The 7,570-nt window shown below is 43.0% G+C and overlaps 1 pseudogene; it reads left to right on the forward strand.

Annotated features, from left to right (window-relative positions):
* LOC148879390 (protein ABCI12, chloroplastic-like) overlaps positions 1-6,511 on the forward strand; it is an 11,433-nt pseudogene extending 4,922 nt beyond the window's left edge.
* The last annotated feature ends 1,059 nt before the right edge of the window (positions 6,512-7,570 follow it).

Below are 7,570 nucleotides of genomic sequence, written 5' to 3' on the forward strand. Positions count from 1 at the left end.
AGCAAGTACGACCTCGGTCGACTGACAAAGTGGTTCGCGGAGTGCACTTTCAGCTCTGAAGTCCCCAGGCTGGTTGAGCATGAGCCCTCCAGTTCGGGCGAGCCCGGAGCTCCCAGGCCGGTTGAGTCCGAGCACCGTGAGGTAGCAGCCATCTCTCCTAGTTAGGCCAAGCGCGAACTGGGATGAGGAGCCTTGGATCCTTCATGTAGATGGCTCCTCGAACCAGTAGGGCAGCGGAGCCGAAATAGTTAGGCACAACCCAAGTGGCACGAAACTGGAGTACACACTACGCTTTGAGTTCGTAGCATCCAACAATGAAGCGGAGTACGAAGCGTTGATAGCCGGGCTAGCTCTAGCCATAGAAGTGAAAGCCAAGCATATCATCATCTGCAACGATTCCTAGCTCGTGGTCAATCAGGTCACAGGCGAATACGAAGCTCGCGAACCAACTATGATTGCCTACTTAGCGCAAGTCCCGAGGTCGGAGAACGCTGAGGCCGATGCCCTGTCCCGGTTAGCCAGCACCAGTGATAACACCACAAGAACCGTGTACATAGAGAACCTGCCGCGGCCTAGCATTCTTGGGGGGGCAGAGGAGGTCGCTCCTGTCGTTCAAGCAGAGCTGAGCTGGATTGACCCGCTTGCGAGCTTCCTACTACACGGGACCCTCCCTGCAGATCGCAATGCTGCCAGAAGGGTAGAGCGTCAGCGGCCAAATACGTCATGATAGACAAACGACTGTATCGAAGAACCTACACGCTCCCCTACCTGCGCTGCTTTCGACATTTCGAAGCCGAGCTCGTACTCCGCGACACTCATGAGAGCTTGTGCGCCAGACACCTTGGGGGCAAGGCTCTCGCCCAAAAAGCACTACGACAGGGGTACTACTGGCCAACAATGAAAGCAGACGCTATTGAGCTCGTCAGAAAGTGTGACAAGTGCCAAAAGCATGCCAATATCCACCATCAGCCCACTGTCGACCTCAAGTATTTCACCAGCCCGTAGCCTTTCTCACAATGGGGCATCGATATACTCGGACTGTTTCCACCAGCGTCAGGCCAGAGGAAGTTCCTAGTGGTAGTAGTGGATTATTTCACCAAGTGGGTAGAAGTTGAACTTCTCGTAACGATCACAGCTCAAAATGTCCAGAACTTCTTTTGGAAGAACATAGTGTGCCGCTTTGGGTTACCTCGGGTACTAATTTCTGATAACGGTAAGCAGTTCAAGGATATTAAATTCCAGAACTGGTGCTAAGACATGGGGATCTGACAGAACTTCACTTCAGTTGCACACCCTCAAGAAAACGACCAAGCAGAAGTCGCGAACAGAGCCATCCTCCCTAGATTGAAGGCACGACTAGACCGAGCTAAAGGACTATGGGCATACGAGCTACCCAGTGTCCTATGGGCTTACCGAACCACAGAGAAGACCGCCACAGGAGAGACCCCCTTAACCTTACCTACGACACCGAAGCAACCATCCCAGCTGAGATCGAGGTTCCCTCGCTACGATTGGAAGCATATAACGACAAGGCAAATGAAGACGAGCTACGTACCAACCTCGACCTACTTGGCGAAGTAAGGGACCTCACATATATCAGGACCGCAGCTTACCAATAAAGAGTAGCTCGGTACTATAATGCCAGGTTCAAGAAGCGGAATCTCCGCGTCGATGACCTAGTCCTTCGTAAAGTTATGGTACCTGAGCTCGGCGTTGGCAAGCTCGGACCGAATTGGGAAGGACCCTACCGAGTGAAACGGGTGCTCGGGGAAGGAACGTACGAGCTCGAAACCCTTGAAGGGAAACAAGTACCTTGGTCATGGAATATTGTCAACTTAAGGCAGTATTACCTGTAACTACTAAGTGGACCATGAGTCACTCACAAAGCCTAAGGACCAAAATGCCGAGCTAACACGACCTCGGCGTAATAAGACCCAGTCGCCTCTATGGCATGGGCGAACTACTGATTAGACCATGAGTCACTCTCAGAGCCTAAGGGCCAAAAATGCTGAGCTAACAAAGACCTCGGTGCGATAAGACTCAGTCGCCTCTATGGCATGGGCAAACTACTGAGTAGACCACGAGTCACTCTCAGAGCCTAAGGGCCAAAATGTCGAGCTAACACGACCTCGGTGCAATGAAACCCAGTCGCCTCCATGGCATGGGTGAACTCCAAGAGTGGACTATAAGTCACTCCCTCAGCCTAAGGGCTAAAATACCGAGCTAACTAAGACCTCGGCACGATGGAAGACTTAGCCGCTTCACCGAAGTATTATTAGAGGCGTAGGCAGCTTGGGTCTGAACCCTATGAAGCATAGCTCGTCTCAGTATATTGGTTGAACCTGATAAGGAACAACCTACAAACATACAGTTCGGGCATACACGGTAACTACTTCACGGTATACTATAAAAATGCCTCAAAACGCTAAGGGATAGCTCGGGGTAATAATTACCGAAAAATCCTATTTCGAGTATGTAGCTCTAATAGCTCGAGTGATGAGATCGCCTTGGCAAAAAAATAAAAGAGCACACCATACTTAGCAGAAAAAGGAAAAATTTCATTACTATTTCATAAATAAAAACCGAGGTAAAAAGCTCGGGAAAGTTCAACAAGAAGTAAAAAAAGGGCACAACTGCCCAAGAAGAAGATTTTTGAAAATTGGGTTCTAGCACCCGGGAAACACCAGCAGTCAATCAACTTTGAACTTCGGTCAAATCCACCCGTCACACTTCATGAACTCCTCACGCTAAGGTAGCACTCTTAGCCCAAGGAGTGGGGGGCAATTGATGGGGGATGATTTGACCCGACCCCTTGAGACGATGACACGTGGACCTGACTCAGCACGAACAACAACTCAGCACCACAACTTGACCGCGACCAAGTAACGAGCCCGCAGGATAGCTCGCTACGTCATAGCTCGCTATAGGGGAGCTCGCTACAACGCGAGCTCAAGGTCCCCCGATCTACTGAAAGGGAATACTCCAAGACTACCCCAGCTCGCGAGCTAGGGTAACCAGCTCGCTCCAACACTTAGGTAGAAAAACTGCCCCGAAGACAATCTTGAGAAGGGTCACCTCGAAGTACCCCTAGGAGCTTGCTACGAAGTAGCTCGCGACAGGATAGCTCGCTACAAGGTAGCTCGCGACTAAGCGACACGATGCTTTCAGGAAACTTCTATTTGACAAGACCGTACCCGTCAGACTGCGCCATGTCTCCTGGCTGATAGCGTAGTCCCTGCCAATTCAACAGACTGCACCCATGTCTCTTGACAGATGGTGGCGTGCCTGTCTTCCCGGGACATATCACTCACCTGATTGGGTAGTACCCTGCAACGGTTACCTGCGTAGCCTTGGCAGATAACGGTTGCGACAGAAGCTCAGTGGCTGTTATACCCAATTTGACAAGAACGTCTATATAAGAGCCCCTTAATCAAAGGGGAGGGGATCGGATCTGATTTTGGATCTTGAATCATCTTACCTTACTCAAGCTTGCTCTTGAGCTAATCTGGAGAACTTAGTGATCCAGCGCGACCTACACTCTTAGCCTCTTTACACTCTTTACTATTTTCCCCAGCGTTCTAACTTAAGCATTGGAGTATTCCCACCGGGCAAGTCCCTCGGGAATTCTTCACCGTCTTCTTCTCAGGTGTCGTCCGTTGCCAGCTAGGAGCCAGTTAGCAGCCAGCTAGGAGTGCCCAAATTGCGCAAGATCAAATAATATTAAGTTCTCATTTTTATTTCTATCCTTCCTGGTTTTATAGGTATGGCTTCTGGCTTTTGTTGTTTTACTGGCAAGATCAAATATAGTTATGCGCTTTGCATTGGTCATATGCTTGGCTCTTTTTTCAATATGGATCCTCCCTACTCATTTGTGGACGGTAAGCCTGAACATAAGTCGCTCGTGAAGCATGAACAGTTTTAGGGTGTAAACAAGTACAAGCCTCATCTGTTCAGCATTTCTTGTGACAATGCTTTCCATTGTAGTAAAGTTTCCACAGAAATGATCTTTAGATATCATGAAGGCAGTAAAATCTTGTTATTTGATATTCAGAAAATCTGATTGAAATAGGATCAGCTGATTGGACTGCAGATGAATTGGGTAAGACCCAGAAATTGCTGTCTTGTTCTAGTTAAGAATTTAGAATTATCAGTCTTGTGTTTAGTTTGAGTTAGTCATTTAGAAGTAATTTCTTGTGCATTATATTGTCTTTTCTATCATTTTCTTTTCAGTCTTTTCCTTTCCTTTCTGTTTTTTTTTTCTAACAATGTAAATCAAACTTTTGAAGATATTCAACCCTTGTAAAAATATGAAGTTTCTACTGATTATTTTTGAATACCTTTGGTAGGATCAATTGGCAAGAGTGGGCTTGCTTTCTGGTGTGTTATTTCTTATGCTGGGATTGGGCTCAGATGGTGTGCTTTCTCTTGTCCAGTTAAGAACCCCACCACCAGCTATGATGGGATTGCCTAACATTCCTATGTCATTGGGAGGTTATTCATATTTAGTTATGAAGCTAGGGCCACTGCAGCTTGCCAGAAAAGGCTTGTCAGTGGCAAGCACATCTGCCTGTCTGACCTTCACAGTGTGTTGCTATTTCCTTGTATTTGTCCACCTATGTTTTTGTATTGCCTTTGACATATTCTTTTGCCTTCAAAAAAAAAAAAAGTATGAGTTCTTTTCAACTCTTCATTAGGGACTGTTTTGTAGAATATTTCCTAGTTATTCCTGAAAGAAAGATTCAATCAGTTATTGTCATTTGATTGCTGCAACATTTTGAACCAATACCTGTTTTTCATTGAAAGATCTTCCAAAGTGCAAGCCTTTGCTTAGTTACCACAGCTCAAAAACAACTTGCATCTGCTCTAAGGTGGTTTATGCACCCCTTGACCATGATTGGTGCTCCAGTGGATGAAGTTATCCTTACCCTATTGCCTTCCTTGAGGTTCATCAATTTAGTGTTTGATGAGGTAATAGTTGGGTAGGTTGCTTTCAGTAAACATTTAGATATCATCTTTCTATAGAAGATTCCATTTATTTTGGTAATTTAATCAATTATTTTTGGAAAAAATCTTTTTAGTAACTGCTTATACTTTTGGTAGGTCCATAATGCTGCTTTAGGGATTGTAGCTCGAAGGATAAACTGGAAGCAGTTGACAGTAATGGAAACTATTGAGTTGTGGTCTCATAGTAATTTCTTTAGGGATTGTAGTTCAAAGTAATTGCTTATACTTTTGCCAAATCCTTTATTGTTGGTACATCATTAGTCTTTTCTGATACAACTGAGTTGTGGTCTTAAAATCAACCAAACAAACTTGAGCTTTTGTGGTAAGGGAAGAAGTCAATATTTGTTGGAGCCATACAGCACACATGCAATATCATCAGTACTCACCATTTGGTGGATTTCTTTAGTAGTTTCAGTTTTTAATATAAAACTTGCACAGATAAAAGAACTCTTTCGAAGACATGGCAAAGTCTTTTGGGCTCCGAATTAATTTTCCTTGCAGAAAACATAATTATATACATACAAAAACCTCCTAATCTTTTGGTCTTTCATGAATCATGAGGAATGAAAAGGTGTTAGGCTCCTTGAGTATCCTTTCTAATGACTTCAGATGTTTATCTTACTGAAGACAAGAGGGCCCCCTATATATATTTGACTTTCTTTGGTTGGATTTGCCTCTGTAACTGTAAGTTGACCATCAGACTTTTCTGTGTTATTGGCAGATCTAACTGGCCATTCTTTATTTCATCTTCTTTTACAGTAGAAATTCTTGGTATTATTATCAGTTCTACAGAAATTGCCACAGAAAATTATTGGGAAACAATAATTGTTTTACTCTCGGTATTATTATCAGTTGATTATGAGAATTTTTTTTTTTGCCTTTGGCCTTATAGAAGTGGGCTGTATACTTATTAATATATTGTTTTGTTCATGCAGTTTTTTCCATATATGTTCACAGTTCCCCGAATCTTCAAAAATATTCAGTCATGCTGAGCAAACCTCCCAGGTTTGGATTCTTTTTAGATATGTTGTTCTTTAAAGCCAAAGACTTTCATCTTGAATGGGTTGTTATCATGTTATCCTTCAGTGATATTTTAGTTTTGCTCATCTGTCCAATGCCATCCTATTGGTATGTCAAGGGACATTGAGAAATTGTATTGTATGGACAACTCAACATCCATATCATGGGGCCTTAAACTGCCCATTTTTTCTTCAAAATTATTTCATTGACATAAAGCATTGTACAAGTCTAATTATCAAAAAAAAAAAAAAAAAAAAACTGTGCAAGTCTACTTACTTGCACAATTTTCATCCAATAAATCCATTCCTAGACTTCCTGATTATGAATTTTACAGGCAATGATTGTCAGAGGTTTCCGAGGCAATAGCGACTCCTACAATATTTACCTCTTATTGGAGTCATCTTTTGGGATGGAAGATGTAATTTCTTTGTTGTGCCTTCTTGGTTTAATAGGTGCTACTATTCTGGCTGAATTCTTTCTAACTTGACATCTGGTTAGCCTAGGGTAAGTTCTCATGATTTTCTCTGACAAGATCCACTCCACTGGCGTGCTATGTCAAGTTAAATTCCCTGCAGTATCAATTCTAGATCCAGGTCTACAAGTCTGAACAATCAACTGGGTTGCCACTTGCCAAAGAGAAGAGTACAGTGGACAAGCCAATCTGTCTATTGAATTTCATGAGGAAAGAAACATTAGATTGTCATTTCTTAAAAGCTCCATTTTACTTAAATGGTTTTTTGCATGCCTTTCCCAAGCCTTTTATTTCACATGTTAATAATTTGGTTTTCAGGGAAATGACTGCAGATGATTTGATAACTACCTTCATGGGCATCTCATTTGTTTAACTTGATGCAACTTAAATACAGTCGAGATGCGTTATTGTCTTGCAGAATGATTAATTTGAGAAGTGCCTAAATTTGCAGTTCAACAATGTATAGATGGTTTCATATTTATATGGATCATGGGATTAACCTTTGTATGAATCTTCACTAAACTTGTTATATGCCTGATTTGTAGATTTACTGTAAATTTACATACTTGCAATTCTTTACTGCATGGCAAACACGTATTTATATTTCTTTGTTTTTTTTCATTGCATGACTCGACACTTGTTCATGTATAACTGTTTTCCTCCGCTTTAACCACTTCCCCTCTCTTCTTCCCACTCTCTCCATCTATCTCCCACCTTTCTATGTGTCTCTGTCTCTTCCTCCCTCCTTTTCCCCCTCCTCTCTCTCTTGAACTCTTTCCCCTCATCCCTCTCTACTTCTCTGTTATTTATTTATTTATTTGTTTATGGGTTTTCCTCTTTTCTGTTATGGTTTTGTGTGTCTTGGTCTTTTCTGTTATGGTGGTGGTGGTGGAAGTGGTGGCATTGTCAATGGGGGCTTCAAGTTTGGCCTCTTTGCATGGTCGATGGAACCATTTACATGGGGAAATTGGATTTGCTCTTCAACGCGCCTCACACTGACAAAACCATTTACTCTGTCTCCATCTACTGGATCATTTAATTAAGAGATTAAATTTGAAAGAGAGGGAAAGAGAT

This window comes from Nelumbo lutea, chromosome 1 (genome assembly GCF_056320005.1).
Source record: "Nelumbo lutea isolate HS-2025 chromosome 1, American lotus-T2T, whole genome shotgun sequence".
In the NCBI taxonomy this organism is placed as follows: Eukaryota; Viridiplantae; Streptophyta; class Magnoliopsida; order Proteales; family Nelumbonaceae; genus Nelumbo; species Nelumbo lutea.